Source organism: Perognathus longimembris, chromosome 7, assembly GCF_023159225.1.
Source record: "Perognathus longimembris pacificus isolate PPM17 chromosome 7, ASM2315922v1, whole genome shotgun sequence".
Lineage (NCBI taxonomy): Eukaryota > Metazoa > Chordata > Mammalia > Rodentia > Heteromyidae > Perognathus > Perognathus longimembris.
In genome coordinates this window covers 59,011,546-59,036,409 of record NC_063167.1, presented here as the reverse complement: position 1 = coordinate 59,036,409, position 24,864 = coordinate 59,011,546, and the positions used below count along the sequence as shown (strand labels likewise).

General features: G+C 37.2%; 1 pseudogene; it reads right to left on the bottom strand.

Annotated features, from left to right (window-relative positions):
* The window catches only part of LOC125355714, a 13,654-nt pseudogene extending 2,992 nt beyond the window's left edge, over window positions 1–10,662 (bottom strand).
* Between the last annotated feature and the right edge of the window lie 14,202 nt (window positions 10,663–24,864).

The following is a 24,864-nucleotide window of genomic DNA, read 5'->3' as shown; positions in this document are numbered from 1 at the left end:
GGCTTGAATTCAGGACCTAAACCCTTTTTGGCTCAAGGATGATGCTCTACAACTTTAGCCACAGTGTCACTACAGACTTTGGCGGGCTAACTGGAGATAAGAGTCTCATAGACACTGCTACCCAGGCTGGCTTTCTTGTAATTTCTTTACTTTTCTCCAAAGTAGCAAGAAATATCTGCAGTTGTTAATTTGATCTCTGTTCCCAATGTTTCATGTGTCACAATATGGATTGTTAATATTTTTTACCTTCTACCTCTTAAAAGCTCTTTGGGGCACTTTGAAAATATTATCTAGAAGTCAAAGAGGTTCAATTAGATCGCGAGCAGCAAATTCAGTTTCTGCTAGAGATTAAATAATGCAGAAAATAGCTATGGTAAAAGGTAGGAGGCTGCTTTTCATTACCCTGATTTCATTAGCCTCATTCTCCCTTATTAATTATTGGTCTGATGAGATCATCAATGTAAGTATGCCAGTTGCATGATGGTTGCATTTCGGGAATATTCCATGTCTGGCAAGATGGTTCCATGAGCCCTGAGATGATATTCCCATCGATTTCTATTTTATCTGGCTGCCTGCTCAATAAATGTATCAGAATCGCCTATGAAAACAGCAATGAACAGAACAAACATTTTGTTTACTACCCAGCCCTGCTTTGCAACTGTCAGCCAAGAAATATAAAAAGAGATTTAAGTTTTCATTCCTAGATAGTGAACTCCTATGTGCTTCTACAATGCAGGTCATTACAGAGCAGGCTGCCCTCTGAGACTGAGCAATTCTCCTGCATGTTGTGACAAAAGGCTGCGGATCTGGCAGTGTGGGAGTGGACTGGACCACTTAGATAAGTTTCATTCACTGTAGGAGCCCAAGGGAACAGTACATCAAGGCAGCTGTACCGCTTCACTCATGGTGTAACTTTACACTATTTTCTCTTTAAATTGATACTAATCCCTTGGGTTTACATGTTTTTGGGGGGTGCTGCATCAGAGAAAAGCAGTGTGAAATTGCCAGCAAGTCTTCTTATAAATAAGACTTAGAATATAGACCAGCTCACTTGATTAAAAGACTGAAAGAATTGCTCTTGAGGGTCCCAAGAACCATTTTACAATTTCCCATTGTGATTTTTTTGTTCTCTCTCTCTAGTAACTGCTAAAAATAATTACTAAGTAGGTAAAAAAAATCTTACTGGCCTCAAACTCAATCATACCATTTTTATATCCTACCTACATATTACTAACAAATATTGCGTGTTGAAACACAGTCTTCTTTCTAAAAACTCTTGTTCCTTTAGACACCTGGAGAATAAGAAAGCTAGAACATCAGAGGTTGACTAAGACTTCAGGCCATCCTAGGGTTGCTTCTTAACTCATGAACATGACACCTTTGTGGGCCTGGTACATGCCTCATTTCCTTTGATCCCCAGGTCAACTCTTTGATGTATTACTGTTCCACTTTAAAGATGAGGAAACTGAGGCTAGTAAATGGCAGAACTATTCATTTACCCTGGGAGTGTCTCATTTTAAAAGGGCCATTTTCTTTTTTCTTACCAACCTGGGAAGCTAGAGGAAGTTCTCACTAGCAAAGAGGACATTTAAAAAAAAAAAAAAGAAAAGTGCTCCTCCCTCTTTATTCCTTAGGGTTCTTCATTATCATCAGTAGAAGCTAGTTCTTAGGATTCTAGCCTTGACCTTCTACAGTATTCCTTTCATGAAAACACAAACTCCCCTTACACCTTCTATTTCCTTATATCCATCCTGTCTACCAAGCTTGTCCCTTCCTGAGTTTTCCTACCCTCTAAATCCTCCTACAAACAGCCATTTGGAAACAATTTTGAGGTCCACCTAGTTCCCTGTCTTTTGTAATTTAGAGGCCAGGGACTGTGTTTTCTACTTGTCATGTTTATGCCTTGTACTTTATGAGTACCTAATAAATGCTGAATAATAGCTGCTTTATGACAGCACAGAACTAGAAATGCAGGTTCTTGCATTTAGTATTTCATCACCAGTAAGGAATATTTATTTACTGTCAGCACTCAGCTAGGCACTAACCTAAGTTCATTACCAGAGACTGACTCCTACCTTAGCATACCAAGATTTTGTGCTGCCACCTGATTTTCTTAACAGCAGATAAAACAAAACAAACAACATAAAAAACCAAGACTACCTTTTCATTAAATTCACAGCGTCCTGAAGTTAGAGGCTAGTACTGTTTCAGACAAGGGGAAACCAAGATGCAAAATGTGTGCATTGATAATTCAGAAGCAGAGATAGTGACAATGGCATTTGCAAAGTCAGCTTGCTCCTATTCTCCCCTCTCCCTGCTTCCTTTGTGCTAGCCTGAAAAGGGAAAGAATGGGCTACCTACATTGTGTATTTTCTGTTTAAATAAGCAGAGTAATTTGAGAATATTAAACTTGAAAATTAGGGCAAAGATACATGTACTCATGATATCAACACAACTCAGAAAAGCAATTACAGTTGTTCTTGTTTTGTAGATTTCCCTAAACGAGGTTCCTATTTTTGTGGTCCTGTGGTTTGAACTCAGGGGCTCTTGCTGGCTGGACAGTGATTCTACCATTGAGCATAATTCTAGGCCTTTTTTTGATCTGGTTATTTGGTGACAGGATCTCACTTTTTCTCCAGGCATGAACCTGGAATGCTATCCTCTTATTTTATGCTTCCTGCCATAGCCTAGCTGATAGGCATGTGTCACCACACATGTCCTCTGGTTGAGATGAATTAGGAACTTTTTTGTATGTGCTAACCTTGCACCATGATCCTTCCAATCTCATTCCCACAAGTAGTTAGGACAAGCCACCACACTTGTCTTAAAAACTTCAGTTCTGTTTCTTTAGCTAATCTATATAGAGAGACCATAAATATATTGTAAGAAAAAGACAGGTCATTTGTAAATTTGAAACATATTAATTTATGAGCTGATCTACTGTAATATCACTTTTGTGTGTGTTTTCTATTGTTAGTTTAGCAAATATTGATCAAATACTACTATATTTTTGGTCCTAATATATATTGAGGCTCACAGTTCACTGTAGAGTCAGATGTATAAACAAATAATTACAGAAATATGGTTTGGTATAATGGTACAATTACAAGTCCTACAGGAATGACAGATTCTTTCTATGTGCTGTGAGGAAGCTACATATGGGAGGTGACATTTCAGCTGTGTCCTAAAGATAAATAGTTGTTCACTGTCAGAGGGTAAGAAATCCATCACACGGATAAGGGAAGAGCAAGTGCAAAGCCAGAAATTCAGGGAAAGGATGGTGTGTAGTGTATTAGTTACATCAAATGTGTGATGAAAAATGGTAGAAGACAGTGCTGAACTCCCTTGTGATGAAGTCCTTTATGCATCACTTTAGAGAGATTAAATTCTGTTTTATGGGCATCAGGAAGTCATCAAAAGTTTTAAGCAGGAAGATAATATGATGATATTTATTCTCTGGAAAAAGAATTAAGCATAACACACAGGTTGGTCACAGTGGAGTCTAGGTAAGAGTGAATTGCCTGGCCATTATTTTAGTCAAGGCCTTAGGTAATGAGGGGATTTATTAAGGCAATGCAAAGGAAGACAGGAAAAAAGAAGATGTAATTGAGAGGTATGTAGGAGGTAGGAATGGTAGGACTTGATTACTAATAGGACCTGTGGGAGCTAGAGGTCAATGTGAACAGCTGTCTAGATGGGATGCCCTTAGGGGAAATGATACCAACATTTTATTGTGTCACAAATATTTCAGCAAATATACTGGCTTATTTCTTTTTTTTTTCTTTATTGTCAAAGTGTGGTACAGAGGGGTTACAGATTCAAAATGTAAATTTACTCAAATCTCAAAGTAGCAATGAGATAGAAACAGGAGGTAGTTTTGTGGTATTTTCTGGGAAGCTCAGGGAAGTTGAGAGAGTAGCCTAGGCTTACAAGCAGAACATAAGATACAGAATTTGAAACTGAGTCTCCTAGTTAAAAGACCAGTGTGGCCTGGTGCTGGTGGCTCACACTTGTAATGCTAACTACTCAGGAGGCTGAGATCTGAGGATTGTGTTTTCTTTTTTTTGTTTTGTTTGTTTTTTTTGTTTTTTTGGCCAGTCCTGGGCCTTGGACTCAGGGCCTGAGCACTGTCCCTGGCTTCTTTTTGCTCAAGGCTAGCAATCTGCCACTTGAGTCACAGAGCCACTTCTGGCTGTTTTCTATATATGTGGTGCTTGGAAAACGAACTCAGGGCTTCATGTATACGAGGCAAGCACTCCTGCCACTAGGCCATATTCCCAGCCCGAGGATTGTGTTTTGAAGCCAGCTGAGGCAGGGCTCAAACACTGGGCCTAGGTGCTGTCTTGGAGCTTTATTTTTTCCTAAAGACTAATGCTTTGCCACTTAAGCCACAGCTCCACTTCTAGCTTTCTTTAGTAGTTTATTGGAGATAAGAGTCTTATGAACCTTTTATCTTGTCTGTAAGTTTATCTGATTTGAGGTGGGGAAAGGGAAGCACAGAAACAATGGGACAAAGTGTGAACTAATTCAGCAATGATGCTCACTAGACACTATGTTGGAAATGATCTATCCAACTTGGAGGGCAGGGGGTGGAGAGGGAAAAACAAGGAGAAAATTAGGGAGGGGATGATACTATTCAACAAGAAATGTACTCAGTTCCTGACTCATGTAACTGTAACCCCTCTGTATATCACCATTACAATAAAACCAAAAAAGTTAAAAAAATGAGAATTATAAAAAAGAAAAGTCTCATTGACTTTTCTGCTTAGGCTGGCTTCAAACTGTCATCGTCAGATCTCAGCCTCCTATGTAGCTAAGATTACAGACATGAGCCACCTGCACCTGGCAAAGGAATGGCATCTCAACACCTCTTCATTAAAGAACATTTTTTGCCATAAGTCTGCTAATTATGAGACCTAATACAGGGATACAATAATACAAAATTTTCAAATAGCTAATCATTTGGGTTTTGGCTCATTGGAGATTTGACTTTGAATTTTTCAGTATGATTGACTCTAAATACCTAGGAAGTTATATTATCAAATAAAGACATTGCTGAGGTTAGCACAGAACAAGTAGTTGAACACAAGTGTCTTTCTTTTCCTGATTAGTACCATAGGCTCTGAGTATGTAAGAGGTTATTTATGGACAAAAATAGCTTTTCTTGTTTGTACTGAGGCTACTCAATTTTATCAGTTATCTCTACTTCTCAGTTAGGATGTTTTATTTCAATGTTGTGGCTGCTCTATTTCTCAGCATCTGATTGTGCACTGTGATGATTTGGGAAGACACTAGTTTGTAGAGAGTGGCTCAATGTACATGGTCTGGAATTCGAAAGAGAATAGGATGAAAAACAACAACAAAAAATGACATGGCCTCAGGTGTTTTCTTCTTTCTTTCCTTTTTATTTTATTACTTTTTTTTATTTTTCATGTGAAACATCTTTCTTCAAGGATCTTTTATATACAGTGGAGGATGTTTTTGATATGTAGATCAAGCAAAATGGTAAAAACATGGCTCTCTCTTTCAAACATTCCCTTATTGTACATTGTGCCTGCAGTGCCAGTTTCTTTGATTTTCATGAGGCCTGCCTGTGGGTTTGTATTGCTAACTTGGTATCTTTCTATTGTCCCTTACTGAAAAAATTCCTTTTAAGAGACTATGTTTGGAATATATTCCATCAAGTTTTAGTGTGTTTCTCTCCTTCTTTCTGGGAGATTAAGTGACTAAGCCTTTGCTTTGATTTTCTCTGTGATTTTGAGGGTTTTGCTTTTCTAATTGCTACAGTCTGATGTGCCCTCTTGCCTAGGAATAAACAAAAACAGAACCAATTGGTGAGGACACTGGAGCTCAGCAGCTCATGTGCCTGATGAGCTGATGGATTGCACACACAGGAAAGAGAGCTTTCCAACTCACCATGCGGCCTCACTTTGAAGATGTGCTATATGCCTGACCAAGTAATGAGTTATTCTATAGACATCAGCATCCTCAAACCAACCTATGAGATAGGTTGTATTATTGTTTCCATAATATAAGATTAGAGAATGGAATCTCAAAAGTATTATTTTCCTGAGTAATTCATCTATTAATGTAGTAGCTCTGGAGCTGAGTGCCAGTGGTTCACACTTGTAATCCTAGGGACTCAGGAGGCTGAGATCTGAGGATCATCGTTCAAAGGCAGCCAGGGCAGAAAAGTACCTGTGAGACTCTTTTTTTTTTACACAGAAAATGTGTTTATTTATTTATTTTTCTTATTTATTGTCAAAGTTATGTACAGAGAGGTTACAGTTTCATACTTGAGGCATTGGATACATTTCTTGTACTGTTACCTCCTCCCTTATTCCCCCCTCCCCCCCTTCCCCTTTCCCTCTCCCCCCATGACTTGTTCAGTTGGTTCGTTTGTCTTTTTATCCTGTGTCTCTTGATTTTGGTATTCCCTTTTACTTTCCTAGTTCTAATACCAGTATATACAGTTTCCAATGTACTCAGATAAGATACAGTGATAGTTCAGGTACAACCACCTGTGAGACTCTTATCTCCAATTAACCACTCAAAAAGCAGAAGTGTCACTGTGGCTCAAAGTGGTAGAATGCTGGACTTGAGTGAAAGAGTTCAGGGACAGTGTCCAGGTCCTGAGTTCAAGGCCGATGGCTGACAAAAATGAAAGAAAGGAAGGAAGGAAAGAAGGAAGGAAGCAAGGAAGGAAGGAAGGAAGGAAGAAAAAGAGAGAGAGAAAGAAATAGTTCTGGCCCCAGAACCCCAAATTTTCTAACTTCATTGCTTGAATTTAGGGGACTAATTTGTGTTTTTCTTATCTGAAGCCCTCTTGTTCCTGCTGTGGAACATCTCCATAATGGAAGGTTAGACTAGAAATATATCATTCATTTATTCTGTTTTAATACTCCAAAGAGTGCATTTCCTCTGGTGCTTTTGGACTTGTTAATACTCTTCTAAAAATAGAGAGAATGGAAAATTTTCCAAAGTCTCTCATTAAAAGAAAAAGGAAGGGCAAAAGAAAATATATACATGTAGACATTTTAACTGTACAAGTTAAACTTGAACAGGAAGATAAGCATCGTTTAAACTTGGCTCTATCTCTCTGTTGGTCTTTCTTACCTCAAAATAGTGATCAGGATATGAAACTAACCATTAGGTATATGTTATACGATAGTTAAGCTAGTGCACTATTTTGTAAAATATGGGTAATATTATTTTAAATAAGAATAGAAACAAACCAACCCACAAATCCTATGTATTAAGTATTCATAATTTTATTTATGTTTCATGGCAAGAAAGACAAATCCTACATGGCATTTTACAAGAGAAAAAAATTAAAAATTTATTACATGAAAACGTATTTTATAATATGATTTTATATTGTTCAAATTCTATTCAAATTTGAAATTTTATTAGGACCAAAGTAGCTTAAAAATCATATACATGAATTGTTTCTTTTCTTTTTAAATTGTTTCCGTGCTTCTGGAGTTTGAACTCAAGACCTTGGTCTCACTAGGCTACCACTTCAGCCATACTCCTAGCTCCAGAAACAACCCTAGGGGCTATTTCTTAAAATTATTATGAATGAATGTACCAACCCATAGTGCAGTTATCTATAGTCATGACCATTGAAAAGGGCATATGAAAACATTATAATATTATACCTTTGCTATTTGAGTGCATTGGCTTAGGCTCTTTGGAGGAAATAAACATTTAAAAATGGAAGACATGATTTTTATTCCACTCAGAGCATACCTTTTAGGAGCAAACATGATCACAAAGATTACATATGGAACCTCCATTCTTTATATGGAAATTCTACTTTCACAATACAGGACAGTAAGAGAGTAATTTTGACTAGAGAAATACAAACTTTCTGAGAAGTTTGTATTTGGCTTTGAAAAATGAATAAATTCATTTTATTTTTGAAACTATTTTTATTGTCTTTAAGTAGTTGTACAAAGGAGTTACCATTCAACATGACAGTTTATAAATACAATGCATCTTGATCAGCATTGCATCTTTCCCAACCCAAACCCTTCCTTCAATTTTCCTTGTTTCATAGGATATAAATTGAGTATTATGACTGCATTCCCGCCACTTCACTTATCTATGCCCCTCACCCCAACATCTCAGGTACCATCTTCCTTATATGAATAAAATTTTAAGGATTAGGTAAATTCAAAGACAAATATTGGTCATTTTATGCTCGAATGAAAATCCAGGCACAGGAGGGCAAGCCTGTAATCCCAACAAGGCTCAGATGGGAGTACTGTTGAGTTTGAGATCTGCCTAGATTCCACAGTAAATTTGAGGCCAGCTTCGATTACATAGTGAGACTCTGTCTTACAAAAACAAAAACACCCTATATGTATGTATGTATGTATGTATGCATGTATGTATGTATGTATATGAATATGGAATTCATCTGCTTAAGGATTTCTTTTGTCTCCTTGACAAACAAAACAAAAATTTTATGAAGAAGGTAGCTCTGTGGCTTGAAATGAAGTTTTAAGTGATGGATATTTGCTGTGTGAATGCCAAAATAAGATATATATTTTTTTTTCTTCTCATTATGTGAAATATGTATGGCTAAAAGCTGGAAAATAGCAAATGTCACTAGATTAAGTGAGGCAAGCAAATGCCTTCTAAGGGCTCACCCCAATGTGCTTTTTCCCTGAGGCTAGCTAGAAGCAGTACACAGTCCCAGTGGTTTCCTCATATGGGTGGCCAGTCAGTGCAGTGCCAGCAATAAAATGTGTAATCAACTCTCACATGGTTTCAGACGTTCCAAAACCACTTTGATCATGTCTAACAAGAAAACAGCTATTTCAGTTATAATCTATAAATTGTCTGGGGAAAGTTTAGCCAAATACTCCATAGGGAATTGTAGTTTTATTATTAAAATGTTGAATAACACAGTGTAGAAATACATACATAGCCTTAAAACAGTAAATTTTCCATTATGTAATCTCAATTCAGTATTCATGGTTTTTAATTGCCATTTCCCACAAATCCACGTTGCTTTAAAAAACAAACACATATACTTGAGTTTACAACCATCTAGGTTATGTGAAAAGTGACAACTTAGTGTGTATGTGACAGTCCTGGGACTTGATCTCAGGACCTGGGCACTGTCCTAAACATTTTTGCTCAGGAATAGCCTTCTGTCACTTGAGCCACAATTACACTAATGGCTGTTGGGTGGTTAATTGGAGATAAGAGTCTCAAGGTGTTTCCTGCCCCAGCTGGCTTCAATATGTGATCCTCAGATTTCATCCTCCTGAGTAGTGAGGACAACAGACATGAGCCACCTATGCCTGGCTTGAAAAATAACATCTATGACAACTTCCCAAACTGGAAGCATCATGTCCTTCCTGTGGATGAATTTTGCTCAGGACAAGGAAAAATTGCCATTACAACTGAGGAGATACTAGAGTAAAATTTCTCTAAGCCAAGTGCTCTTTGAGCTAGTGAAGATATTCTTAAACATATGTCAGGTCTATCCCAGAAGACAGACACAATGAACAGAACAGTTAGAAGGGGACTGGCGGCTGCATTCATCCCAGAAAGCAACATTATAAGAGCTTGTTGAAAGCAGAAAATGATTTAGAGAGGGAAATTTCAGAGATGACAGCTGTTTAAATCTAATAAAAAAAACTCTTCCCTATACCAGGAGACATTTAGTCTTCCATTTGCTCTAATATGTATCTGAGAAATCTGTAGCATTTTAGAAGGCAACTACTAAAGCAACACTTGAGAGCCCAATTCAAGAGATGAGGCCTGGTGACATCACGGATAGCAGATTAATGTGGAAGAGGAAAAGGTAGGGAAAGGCTGCTTTATGGAACGGACAAGATCTTAAATAATAAATTTATAAGTTATCTCTTTTTAATTCATGCTACTGTGTGACTTTTTTTTTAACACACATGCTTTACAATTTCCCATGCATATTCACAAAAACTCCCATACAGAATAGAAAGCAGTAATATTCACACAGGCTTTGCTACTCAGTGCCATCTGAAAGCTTGTTAGAAATTCAGACTCTCAAACCCCAATGCAGAACTACACACTCAGGATCTACATTTTAAGAAGATCCCTGAATGACTTGTACACACAAAGTTTGAAAAGCACTGATTCGTGTTTCTTTTTAAAGCTTTAAAAGATGATGCCCATATAGCTCTCTTATCTTTTAAATCTTTGCATCTTCAAATTAAAACCCAGTAAAAGTTTTTCTAGTATCTGAGGCAGTACTGTTTAATGGTTTGGAGAGCAATGAAAGGAAATTCTATCAGAAATTTCACCTCCAAATGGCCCACTGCCTGGGCTAGCTTGTGCCTCTTCTCTGGATTAGTCTGGGCTGGGGGCAAAAGGGAGATGGAGGCAAGATGCCACACAGCAGAATGTCTTCCCCTGCGGGGAGGAGCTGAGGATGGCAACAAGGGTGGTCTCAAGTGGAGCCTCCAGTTCTCCTCTTAGTTAGGCCTTGCATAGTTTAAGAAACAGAGTTTTAGTATTGATTTTATGAAATACTTCCTCCCATCTCTTGTCCTACTCTTTTGATTGGTATGATAAAAGTGTCGGTCCATCTGCCATGCCCTTCTTTCTCACCTGTTTTTCGTCTCCTTTCACACTGCTGCTAGCGGGCACTGCTGAGAGGCTCATTTCCTTAGAGACTCATATACACACTCGGTTTTCCAGGCTCTGTGCCAGAGGAGTCTGGCAGTGACACAGAGGGCCGTGTACTTTCCTAGACATACAAGCGTAGCTCCAACTGCCATCACTGTGAGTTCTACAATGAGGTTGCAAGCAGAGCACAGTCTAGAATTGGAAATTTGTCCTCAAGGTAAGCCAGCATAAATGGGCCGGTTACGGAAGAGTCACACTCCCAATTAAATAGAAAAATGCATTGGGAATTTAGAAAAGAGTTTCTCTAGGCCCTTGAAAAAGAAGCAGGGTTACAAAAATAAGCTCAGCTGTAAGTCAGTCATCAAAAGGATTTTATAAATTCTTAAAAAAAAGGATTACATCGTCAGCTATTCATTAAGTAAGAGAATATTTAAATGAGCAACTTTACCTAGTTTTAAGATTGGAAGTAAACAAGACCTGTATAAATACTACCCACTTTTCTAGTACGCTTTTTGCTTTTTATCTAGCTCACTTACTTCTTTTTTCCTTTTCATGTTTAAATGGAAAACTTTACTATGTTAGCATAGATATTACCCTTTTAATTATTCTTCGGGCATCCTGCATTCCTTCTACATGGCATTTATCCATTTTAATTAAATATTTGGATAATCATATGTTATGCTATGTCTCTCCAGGTAGAAGCATCATGAGTATGGGACCATGCCTGCCTAATTACGTGGCAGAATCACAATAAGAACTTAAATACTTGTTCAATGAATGTACATCTAATAGCTTAAATATATATTCTACAAGTCATATAAAAAGTATAATCACTGAAATGTAAGTGACTCAATAGATTCTTACCTGGACCTATTTGTTTTTTGGACGCAATTCAGATGGATTTGTTTATCTGTTTCTTCAATCTCCAACAGACACAATAGTGAAAAAAGAGAGAAGAAGAGAGTAAAAGAGGGAAGAGAAAGTCTGCTTGACTGACAGTTTCACAGAAGAAGATAGAACATCATAGATAAAGGAACTAAACACCATAACCCTGTGACAGCATTATCAGGACCAAAACATTGCAAGGGAACTATAAAACCTGGGAATCCCACAATTAATCCCACAGTTAAAATATTTAGATCAAATTAAATTATGTATAGGTTGCTTAAGAAGAATGTGTTTTTTTAAAGTAATAGTAGAAATAATTTACCTAAAAGTTAGTACATGTCATAACACTCACTATGAATTCAATTTAAAGATTATAAAGCACGTTTCTATAGTTTATCTCAATTGACTAACATAATATAAAAGAGGCCAAGCTACTATAATTAGGAAAATTGGCTCACACAAAATAACTCATTCCATGATGGTATATATAAATTGTATGCTCCTAAAGTTTTTTCAATGGAATATTATTAGAAATATTTAGATTTTCTTTTACTGTATGCCAGAACTGGAGTTTGAACTCAGGGCCTGGGCACTGTCTTTTAGCTTTTCCGTTCAAGGTTAGTGCTCTACTACTTGAGCTGTAGATCTACTTCTAGATTTTTAGCTATTATTGGTGGTAAAATTCTCACATATTTTCCTCCTGGGGCTGACTTTGAACCTCTAACCTCAGATCTTAGCCTCCTGAGTTGCTAGGATTACAGGTGTGAGCCATATGTACCCAGTTTACTTCTGAAGGTAACTTTTGGGAAAGACGATGTCTTAAAGCCAACACTAATAATTAGGAACTTTGTTTAAATTTAGTTATCTAAATCTTACAATCGGGGAATATAAATAATATACAACAGATCTTATAAATATGCAATAGATGTGAATTTTATTATTTATAGTATTTTAAATGTAAATGTGTCCTTATAATTTTTACATTAGCATTTTGTTATTGCTCTTTAGGGAGTGCTTAATATTACTAAAAACACACTCAAAATCATGCTTACTTTAAAGATCTAGGAGTGTAAAATACGTTGTAAATGTGGAAATGTGCTAGTATCTTGAGTTGCATTTAATTTTTTTCACTGAAATAAAAGAATAAAGCAACCATGTGGAAAGTACAAGGTATGTTAGAGGTGATAAGGAGAATCTTGTTGACAGACGAAAGACAGTCCCAGGAAAGTTGTTTAGTCAATAACAGATGTTACCTAGTAATATAAAACCCTCTTTATATAAAATGTTCATTTTACAGTTCCTTCTACAAGAGATCAAAATTAAATATAAGCAGGAACATAATTCAAGGACTGATGGCCAAAGCCAGTGCACAAACAGAGAGATTTCCAGGAAATATTTTTTAAAGATGTGTGATAAGCAGTTTAAAAAATGATCAGGTTTTACACTGAATAATTCCTTTCTGATTTTATTCATCCAACAACATCCACCCAACTAGAGACAGGTTTGGCTTCTTTCATTTGCCAGTGTAGTGAATAAAGCACAGCCTTTCTTTTGTTTCACTTGTAAATGTGTCTGGATCTTAACATGTAATCAAAGGCAAAATAAATAAATAAATAAATAAATAAATAAATAAATAAATAATTGCCAATCACTTCTTTGTAATATTATAAAGAACTAAATAGATAATTTTGCATTTGGATTTCAGTGAGTGTACTTTTCATTATAATTGATGTGGCTACTTCCCCACTTCTTCCAGATTCGCTCAAACATATCTTTTTCTTCAAGGTTATAGCACAAATATACCTTCTAAAAGCAAAGAGTTGCTACTTGCTATCATTGGAGGAGCATTGTTCAGATCCAGTCCCTAGCTTTTAGTCCTGTTTGATAAATTATTCTGTGATTCTTCCCCACAAGACCAATGTTTAGCTCCAGCCCTGATAATAGGTTAGTCTGAGCTGAGACTGAGATTCTGAAGCTCTGGGCTTAGCCATAGAGGAAGGAGCTTCCAAACTCTTCAGCTCCAACCTGGTGGTAACATGTTTTGTTCATGGGTCATCATAGGAGACACTAAACAGATTTAATGTTTACATGAGGCCTGCTTGGAGAAAGGAATTCCTTAATAGTTGAACTAGCAGTTTCAGTCAGTACAAAGATGCCTGCAGGCAACCAGATAAGTAAATAGCATAAATAAAGAAGAAATGAAATCAAACATTGGGAGTTTGATCATGTTCTTCTTGTAGAAAACGTTACATTATGTATGATTCCCTAGTTTTACTGGTGTCCTCTATTTATTGTTTAAAGGAGCGAGCAGATGCAGAGGGCATGGATAATGGCAGAGACCACAAGACAAACTTAATAGGAGTTGACAAACATTTACAAATGTCTATTTTGTTATTGTATCTTTGTGGCCACTTGGTCTCTTTCAGTCATCTAAATGTCATATGGAGCCAGCCTGTTGTTTCTGCTGGAAAGAAATGCAATTTAGCAGAAGTTGGGACACATAGTAGCATTTCCTTACCTTGAGAGTATACTTCAGAATTGATTTCAAAGGACTACATTTTGGCAGGGCAGGGACTTTATAGGATTTGCTTGACTGTTTATTGGTTTGCTAGTTTACAAATGATTAGCCTACCATTCAGCCAGAAGGAGGAAAACTTTATTTTCTAACTGAAAGGAAAATCAGAGCTTAACAGTTGGGATCTTTCACAGGAATTCTTTCTTCCTGCTGACTTTGCTTCTCTGGGTCCTGAGGAGATGGTTCTAGGGTACTCTGGAACCTCCTAGAGTTTTCTGGGGATTATAGATATAAATCATGCTCAACAGTTTCATAAAAGAATTACTTATAATCATAGCATCCTAGAAAGGGCTAGTTGCATTTACCATTTACATATGGAGGACCACTTGAATTGTCAATATTGGGTGGAGGTTTCTAGACATAGTCTTTCATTGGGATATTTATGGTTCGTAACACCCAGAAGCTCTCATATAGAGATGGCATGACAGTCATTTAATATAAGTCTCTACCCCACTTCTAAATTAGAAGCCATAGTAATGAGAGACAAACAGATCATCATATAATAAAATGAATTTAAAAATTGAAGTTGTTATTCATTGCCTATATCGCCAGAAAAGAAATGAGGTACATCTCAACTTAGGTATTACTTTACATAAAGAGAACAGCTGAAATTAAAATAAGAACAAAAGTTTTAGCATATACACAGAAAGTATCTAGTCACCAATTCTGGATTCCTATTACTATTATTTTGTGGTGCTGGTATGGAATACAGAGCTTTGCACATGCTAAGCCAGGGCTTTGTCACTGAGTCTACACCTCCACTTCGGATTCACTTTTAATTATATTTTTAGCATCAAGTTTATTAACTAACACAGCATACTAGTATGACATAATAATTGAATGGACCCTAAACACCAAACAGATGAAATCAGTATCAAGCTAAAGTTCCAATCAGATATATAAACAACAAATCCGATAACCTGAAACAAAGATGTGATAGTTATACATACTCTCAGATTAAAGTAGTAACTATTAATGCATTGCTAGCACTCACACAGAGAAAAAGGAGTTTCTTGAATTGCCTTAATTATCTGTGCGTCCATCTAGCTTTTCAGATTTTGGAGACTTAACATTTACTCTTCCCCAGTCTCTCTCTGGTAAGCAAAGCACTCACTGAGAAATTTCTTGAATCAATGCCTGGTTAGAGAAACTCTAGAGAATTGAAAGAATTTGATTCACAAAAAGGTTTAGCGCCATTCATGGAATGCATATTTTAATCACTACATGCTGTGTTTTTTAAAAAGCCACTGATTATTTCCAAAGGCAGCACATCAGCATGATTACGAGGGTACTAAACAGAATTATAGCATTCCTAACTTGGACTTCTCTTGTTGCTCTTCCTAGAGGGGTACACATATGGATGTGCATACCATCCTTAGAATACCTTAGAATACCCTTGAATTATGAGATCATGGGAAAATATTTTTATTGTAAATATGGGATGTAGTTTATCTTAATGTATCAAATGTTTTTGATATCTGTGTAAACATAAAGACTCTCATTTGTTCATTTGATAAATATATCTTTGAGAATTCTTTGTACAGCTTTGCATACGATAAAAAAGAAAACAAATAAAGCTTCCATAGGTATTGACAATTTAGAAATAAAACATCAGGAAGCTGAGAGCTGAGGATTGTGGTTCAAAGCCTGCTGGAAAAAGTCCATGAGAATCTTATCTCAAATTAAACACACACACACACACACACACACACACACACACACACACACACACACACAGAGTACACACACACATGAAAGTGTGGAACTTTAGCCCAACTGTAGCTCAAGTGACAAGAGCACTAGCTCTGGGACAGCACCTATGCTCTGAATATGGGGGAGGCAGGGAAAGCATCAATGCAACCTAAAGCAAAGGTAGATCCTCTTTTGTAACCCAAAAGTCTAAGCCTTATTAAGCAATTTTTATGTACAATGTACATTTACCATAGATTAACAACAACAACAACAAAAAACTACCAATTATATGAGGGAAATTCTATGGAATAAATAGCCAATTTTTACAGGACATATTCTCTTCCATTACCAAACTTCAAAACCTGACTTTAACAGATAGCATGGCCAGCAAATGGCTGTACCCTACAAATGAGACATTTATAAACAAGGCCAAATGTCCCCATGGCTACCACCTGTTTGGGTCTTTGTACAATCAATCAGGCTTAATTTAACACAACAGTAAAATTATAGTGATTGGCTAAGAACCAGCGTATAGAACTATTACCAAATGGCATGTAAGTAATTTGGCTACCATGACTTGAAATGCATTTATGCAAACTGTATTGCAGGATATATTTTTTGCCTATAGTGTATCACAATTAAGCAACACAAATCTGGTATTTAAAATTCTACACATAGTGTGAGAAGGTGATGTGAGGGTACCAAGGAACTAGGAAGGAGGAGCCTATAGTTTATAACACATTAAATCAGAATATGGTAACTTCCTAGAGTGACCATGCAACTGATTGTCTAAAATCAGTGCTTTTCAAGTGAAAATGGCTGTTAGTAGTCATACCAGATATTGGTAACAAACTGTAACTGTCCTTGGCAAAGTGATAGATACTCAAACTATGACTCACCAGTTATAACTAGACCGTTTTGAAGGAGTTGATCAGTGAAATGAGACCGTAGACCAGTGAAGCAAGCTGTTATATATTAGGTATGTAAGAAAAAATTTGGAAATTTATCAAGTACTTTATAACCTAGTCTTTAAAATTTCTATCATTAACACAAAACTTGCTCCACTGTCCATGCTTTTTTCTTTCTTTCTTTTTTTTCTTTTTGGTACAAGGCTGCGAGCTCTTGCTTGGGATTTTTGTTCATGGCTGGTGTTTTAAAACAAGAAACATGCGTGCCTCCACTTCTAACTTCTTACTGGCTAAAGTATCACAGATTTGTTTGCCTCCTGTCTTCTATAGTTTAAATGACTTATGTTTAGATATTTTCCTGAAGAACAGTGAAAGATTTTAAACCTCCCAGCCTCCGTAACTTCCTTCCTTCCTCCCTCCTTTCCTTCTTTTTTTTTTTTTTTCCTTCTGGAAATACTGGGGATTTAATTCAAAGCCTTGCATGAGTTCTACTACTAGGCAACACTTCCATCCCAGTTTTCCAAGGGGGTCTTACAAATTTATCCAAGCTGACCTAGATCATACTCCCTCTACTTATGTTTCCTTTATAGCTGGGGTGACAGGCATACATTAATACCATGCCTGGGTTATTGCTTGAGAAAATGTTTCTCTAACTTTTTGCTTGGGCTGACCTTAAAATGCAATCCACTCAGTCTCCACCTCCCACATTTGGGTCTCAAAGTTTTTTTTATATCAAAATTATTATAATACAATTTCTTAGACAAGCAAAAGATTGTAATGGTTAACAAGAAAGATGTACAAGGGATCTTGGAGAGATTATTAGACTAAGAGTCATCAGCCTGGAGTTTTTTTTTTTTTTTTTTTTTTTTTTTTTGCCAGTCCTGGGCCTTGGACTCCGGGCCTGAGCACTGTCCCTGGCTTCTTCCCGCTCAAGGCTAGCACTCCGCCACTTGAGCCACAGCGCCGCTTCTGGCCGTTTTCTGTATATGTGGTGCTGGGGAATCGAACCTAGGGCCTCGTGTATCCGAGGCAGGCACTCTTGCCACTAGGCTATATCCCCAGCCCCAGCCTGGAGTTTTTTATTAATCCTAATGCTGCTACCAAGTTGGATTTTCCTTCATTCTGCCTTCAGCTTTTCATTCTTAATTAAAATCACTGTTAATTTCATAGGGATACAATATAAATAAAAGTAAAATTTCTGGATTAACACAGAAGCTTGGATCAATGAAGAATATTAAGGAAGGAAATAAAATGAAGAAATTTGTCTTTAATATTATTCTTTTTTATCGATCATGAGGCTTCAACTCTGGGCCTGGTTGCTGTCCCTGAGCTCTTCAGCTCAAGTCTAGCACTCTACCACTTGAGCCATGGTGCCACTTCCGGTTTTCTGAAATTTGTCATTTTTTAAACCTTTTCCTCTCCTGGTGTTTCCTTTACACACACACACACACACATGCACACACATGCATACACACACGCACACACATGCGCACACACACACACCTCTCCACCATATATTGGTCAAATAATAATATTCTATAAGTCCCTGAGCTCTAGTTGTAGAACGTATGTAGCTGTATATATATATATATATATATATATATATATGTAAATACATACACACATACATACATATATATAGCTTATATATGAGCTATAGTTGTAGAAAGTGAATAATCACTTGTGGAAGATTCCTACCTGCTCTTTTCTCCCTGACTTGCTTTCTTACTCTGCAGTCTGGTAGATGGAAAAAGTGACAACAAAGAACTGATGCAACTGTATGGTTAGCTGACTTCTTTATCCTACTTCTATGGGTAGAATTTTTATGGCATATGGATTCCTTCTTGAGAAGACATAAAACATAGTACTATTTTATAGTATCTCAATGGTTGTAGAAAGCAAAAAATTAACATGTTTTAAAATGAAAATAAGTGATTAGTTAGATACAAAAAATAAACAAGGAATAGTTTGGAAAAACTATAAATACATAAGTCATTCAAGTATTTTATATCCTAATTCTTTGCATCAATAAAGAAGGTAAAAAGAGGTATAAAATCCTTAAGGAAGCACAAAATGAAATACAATGGTTAAAACAATGCCACGAGGAATACGTAAATTTAAAAGACAGTTTTTTGGAGGAGTGGTTACTGGGGATTGAACTCAGGACCTCATACTTAATACACAGGTGCTCTAACACTTGAGCTATGCAACCAGCCTTTTCTTCTTCTGTTGGCTATATCTTGAGATAGGTTCACATAAGGCTGAAGCTGGCTTCTTAGGTTGAAACTCTCCTCCTTGTACCTCCTCATGTTGCTGGGGACAGGTGTGTGCTACTGCACCCAGCCGTGGTGCATTGTCCTTCTATATGTGTGTCACCACACCCAGTCATTGTTTGAGATACAGTCTTGTGACCTATGTTGTATTTCTGAACTGGCCTTAAACCAAGATACACTGGTCTCTGCCTCCCAAGTAATGAGGATTACAGGGTTGAGCCACAGTGCTCAGCAGAAAATTAACTCTTGGGTTTGGGAAACTATCAGCTCTCCATGATTTAGCTAAAATATTCAGAAAACCTTCTGAAAAGCCCATGGAACTTTTCCCTCAATACTAAACTATTACTGCTTATTTATCTGGTTTCACATTAAACCATGCCTTCCAAGATCCAGTTGCTCTGCCTATCATTAAATTTCAGTTTCAGACCCAAAGGAGTCTCAATATGTATTTCTGACCAAATTTGTTAATGTTGATCACTAACTTAGAGAAATAGAAAAAAACTTCCATCTCTCCTTGAACACTACTTTTCTCTATTTGATCTTTTGAATTGTGTTTCTCACTTTTTAAATACCTCCTTTTCCATTAAAACCTGGAGAAAACAATTTATAAGAACCACCCTAAATTTTCACTACAGGATGTCTACAGTGACACAGGAAGAGCTCACATGGAAATTGAATGTGTATGTATCTCTGTGCAAATTGTCTATTTCCTTCTGCCGGTGTTAGTTCATTTGTGTGAGAGGACAGCACTAATAAGGGTGAGGTTGCAGGTTTTATGAGCTTTACACAGAGGAAAATGTGCCCCAGGGTCACAGACTGTACCTTTGTCACAATGAATTGTCTTAGGTCACCAATAGAATGAAGGTTACCCAGAGCACCCTATTAACACTTTAGAAAGCAAGCAGGTGACAGTCCACTCCATATACAAAAGATAGCACATTATTATTTTTCAGAGTGCAGAAACAAATTGGATCCATCAAGCAGGTAAACTTAAGATTTGTACTTTTTTTAAATCCATTCCCTTAGACCTTTGTGTCTGTCTTCCATTGCCCTAAAATGGGCATACTTAGAAGCATTAAATCCTTATTCTTACACTACATCCAGTTCATTACTGAAACCCTCTACTTGGCAGGAGAGAAATGTGGGCATGTGGTACAGATAATAGATGGTCAAAAAGGGGAAAATTGTTACAATAGCTCAAAATCTATGTATGTACGTTCATATAAGACTACTGTCGACATATTGTCTAATATGGACATTGCATTTAAAGCCCTAGGCGAATTTTCTTGGGCGCGGCCACGTGGCTACTATATATGTTCTTTTTTTTTTTTTTTTTTTTGCCAGTCCTGGGCCTTGGACTCAGGGCCTGAGCACTGTCCCTGGCTTCTTTTTCTCAAGGCTAGCACTCTGCCACCTGAGCCACAGCGCCACTTCGCCACTAGGCCATATCCCCAGCCCTATATGTTCTTGATACATTGTATAATGTATATACGTCTACCTTACCTAGAGAAGGGAAAGAAAAACAGGGCGTAAGATATCACAAGAAATGTACACACTCCCCTACTATGTAACTGTAACCTTTTTGCACAACACCCTGTCCAAAAAACTTGTGTTCAATTAATAAATAAATTAAATTTTAAAAAATTACAAAGAAAAGGGAAAATTGATCTGAAAATCATTGGTACTCATCATGTTAGGTATTTTGGGGGTTGATTCAGAAAATACGTTTGTATTAAATAGTGGTTTTCTTTGCAAAGATTTGTGTTCCCACACACAAACATAAATTCATAGTGTGTGGAGCTCTGATTTTCTAATAAATATTAATTCATAACTCATTAATTAATGCCAATGAAGAAAGGAATTTAGAAATATTTTTATCTATTCTGTTATGTTAAATTCATTCAGAGGACCTATGGTTAGATTTGTAAAGCCTATGAGATGCCCTAAAGGAAATGTGATAAAGAAGGTAATGGTTACATCTTTACAGCTGTGAGTCACTACACAATCATGAAATAGTATTTATTAAATGACCTGCTGCAGTATGGCAATGTTCTAGCATCATAGACAATGAACTTCCTGTGCTCAAATCTTTTTTTTCTTTTTTAATGAATGTGTTCTGGGGAAAGTCTGATAAAAGCAACCAATTATTTTGACTGGGTTCTCAGATAAGAACAGAATCTAGTTTTTAGAACAAGAACTTGAGACAGGAAAGAGACCTTATAAACAAACTTGCACAATAGCTCATGTCTGGGCCCATCCTTTCATGCTACACTGGCATGCTCTTTTTGGGAAAAGGGCAATAAACAACTATTGCTGAATTCTCATACCTGTAACTGCCAGACATTGGATAAAATGAGTTGTATATCAGCAGCAATAATTTAAATAAATTCTTATATATAAAATAAATAATATGACATGATTAAACACCAATGTCATATTATATAGCCTATCAATACCTCCAAATCATACCTCCAAATAGGCCTTTGAATTTGCTATGTTTTTTGTTTCTATGCTTTATTAACAACTTACCTGTCCTTATAATGGTGAAATGAGGATGAATAATATATATTAAACTTCTATATTAGCTGGGCACTGATAGCTCATGCCTGCAATTATAAGTGCTCAGGACACTGAGATCTGAGGATGACAGTAAGAAGCCATCATGGGAGGAAAAGTTCATGAGATTCTTATTCAAAAAGCCAGAAATAGATGCATGGCTCAACTGGTAGATTGCTATCCTTGAACAAAACAAAACAAAACCAATGAGCAAAACTGCAATTGAAAGTGTTAAACATTGCATTCAAGCCCCAATACCTGCACTGAAATTCTTTAAAAAAAAAAAAACCCCACTATCACTAAAATAATGTGCTGTATTGCAATTATAAGAATTAACCCTTGTAAATCTCTACTTAAAATTTATATCAAAGTACTAAATTTGATTTTTGAGATATCCTGTAGTTTCTGGCTCTATTCACAAGTCAGCTTTACCTCCATATTTAAGAAAGGTACAGAATACATCAGGGATTTCTAGAATGTATGAAGAATATTAATTAAATGTTTCAGTAATGTTTTAAAAAATCACATATATACAACATGTATCCTCTCAGAACTGACTCTGGTCCTCTCAGCAGAAGCGAGGTCTAAAGCTCAGAGGGAAAGAAGCAGAAGTACTTCTTCTCTTAGATATTTTAGCTCGAGGGACTTCTTTTTATAGAAAAGATTCACTGGACTTCATTGTCATATGCCCAAAATCTTAATCCTTTTTGGCTGCTATAAGAAAAGACCTGCCAGGTGCAGGTGGCTTATGCCTGTAATCCTAGCTATTCAGGAGGCTGAGATCTGAGGAACCTCCAGTTCACCACTAGAAAACTGAAAGTGGCATTGTAGCTCAAAATGGAAGAGGGCAAGCCTTGAGCAAGAGCTCAGGGACAGTATCCAGGCTCTGAGTTCAAGTCTCATGGCAAACCAAACAAAAGAAAAGAAAAGAAAAAAGTAAACCTAAGACAGGCTTATTTATAAACCACAGAAGTTTATTTCTTACAATTCTTCAGGTTTGGAAGTCTAATATCAAAGTGACAATGGATTTGGTATCTTGTAAGTGTTCATATTCTGCTTACCAAATGATACTTTAAGTGGCCTCACAGGTGAAAGGAACAAACAAACTCTTGGGACCTCTTTTATTGGGGCACTAATCCCATTTTTGAGGATTCTATCCTCTTCACTTAATCATGTTCTCAAAGGCCTCAGCACTTGATAGGATCACATGGGGGATTAGGTTTCAACATAATAATTTTAGAGGCCCACAGGCATTGGAACCACAGCACCACACAGTGAAACCATGCTGTATTACCAAGCCATCTCAGAGCCTTATGCTACCATCTCTTCTCAACAGATTTACATGGATCTACAAACTACAAGTAAATAGGCTGAGCAGGGATAGGTTCATAATGCTACTCTTTTATTTATTGTCTTGTTTTGTTTTATTTATTGTAATGGTACTGGAGTTTGAACTCAGAGCCTCATGCTTGCCAGGCAGGCACTTTATCTTTGAGCCATGTGTGCAACCCAGAATGTTATAGTTCTTGCTGCTGAAGAGGATGTAGAAGCTACAAATACCTAGAGTTTTCTTTTGGAGAAAGAAAGGATGGTGAAAACAACTTTGGCTAACTTCTGGTTGAAAGCCAGACATCTGGAGCATGGTGTTGAATAAAAAGGACAGTATTTAGAGATATAGCTATACCTGTTATTAGAGGCAAGATCCAGGAAGATAAAGTAACTTGACAGAGTAAAGAGAAAGAAGTAGACAAGGATCTGAACTTTAGTTGAACCAATTTCAAAATCTTAACCAGACAGATCTAAGCTTGATTTCTCCTCTGTCACTCGATAGCCACATGAATGTAGACAGGTCTCTTTACTTCAGTGAGTTAAGCCTTCATTTTTTTTTTTTTTGTCTTTAAAGTGAGAGAATGTCTGGGTGCCAGTGGCTCACACTTGTAATCCTAGTTACTCAGGAGGCTGAGATCTGAGGATCACAGTTTGAAGCCAGACTGGGCAGGAAAGTCCGTGAGACTCTTCTTATCTCCAAATAACTACCAGAAAACTGAAAGTGGTCCTGTGGCTCAAAGTGGTAGAGCACTAGCCTTGAGCAAAAATGCTCAGGGATAGTATCCAGGCCCCTGCGTTCAAGCCCTGCACCCTTCAAAAATAAAAATAAAAATAAATAAATAAATAAGAGAATGCCTAGCTACCTCATAGGATTGATGAGACATTAAGCATTTGAGACAGGACCAGTTAAAGTGCTGAGCAAGTCCTTTTGTAGACTTTCCGACAGACAAGTAGCTTCCTCTGTCAAGGCCCTGAGCTATTTACTGCTGGGATATCCTAGCCAGAAAGAAGTCTTTCCCTTCCCACAAGATTGCAGATCCAGTGGGAAAGCAAAGACAGTGACTTATTATGGGAAGATGCTTAGACATTCATCTGAGTAGATGAAAGAAAGGAAAATGGGGATGCTCTGTTTGAAAGGATGTGGGCGTGTGTAAAGAGGACTCAGGTTCACCTACTCTGCCTTGCTCCACTCCCTCTAACAGCCCTGTACTACCTCCTTTGAGACCTGGAGCTTTTAAAACTAGTCATTAGGTAAGACATCTCTGTGGGCGTTTTGAGCACAATGTCCTGGTTTCTACTGCAAATTCACGAATTCCTTCAATAAAAGGTATGTGAATGATAAGAACCATAGAAGGTATGTACGTCCACTGAGGCAGAGGGCATCACAGCTGTGTCATGGAAGGAGAAGGCCAAAAACAGTGCTGTAAAAGGTGACTTTTCACAGAAATAGGTAGCATTTCATGAGGCGGAGGTCACCACTGAGGAGGAAGGAAAGAAACATCGTACATTTAACTAGAAATCCTTCAAGAAGAAAGGTGAACTATGAAAAACTGCTAGGAAGAATAACATGGAGATCTTGGAGAACTGTGAATCAACTAACTGTACTAGATCTTCCAGTATGTATGGGCAGAAAGCAAGAGAGGCGACTGGAAACCAGAGGCAGTAAAACATGGTTGCTGGACATGTCTGGAGGAATAAGAGCTCTAGAATGAATTTCTATTCAGACACTGTTCATTGTGTGAAAAGGAACAATTGACATAATGTCTATAAGCTTCAGTAGCCTGTTCTTGGAAATAGGGTTAATACTAAAAATAGGTAATGAAGAGCCTAACTTTTATTAAACAACTCTGAGATAAGGAGACTGAGGGAAAAGAGGTTTAGACCTGTCCAACAAGTCACTTGTCACGCAGTTGATAAGGCAGGGATTGGAAGGAATCCAGGTTTTCTGGTTCCAGAACCTCCCTCACATAAGGACATTCAGCCATCCACCTATAGAGTATGGTTAAATGACGTAATA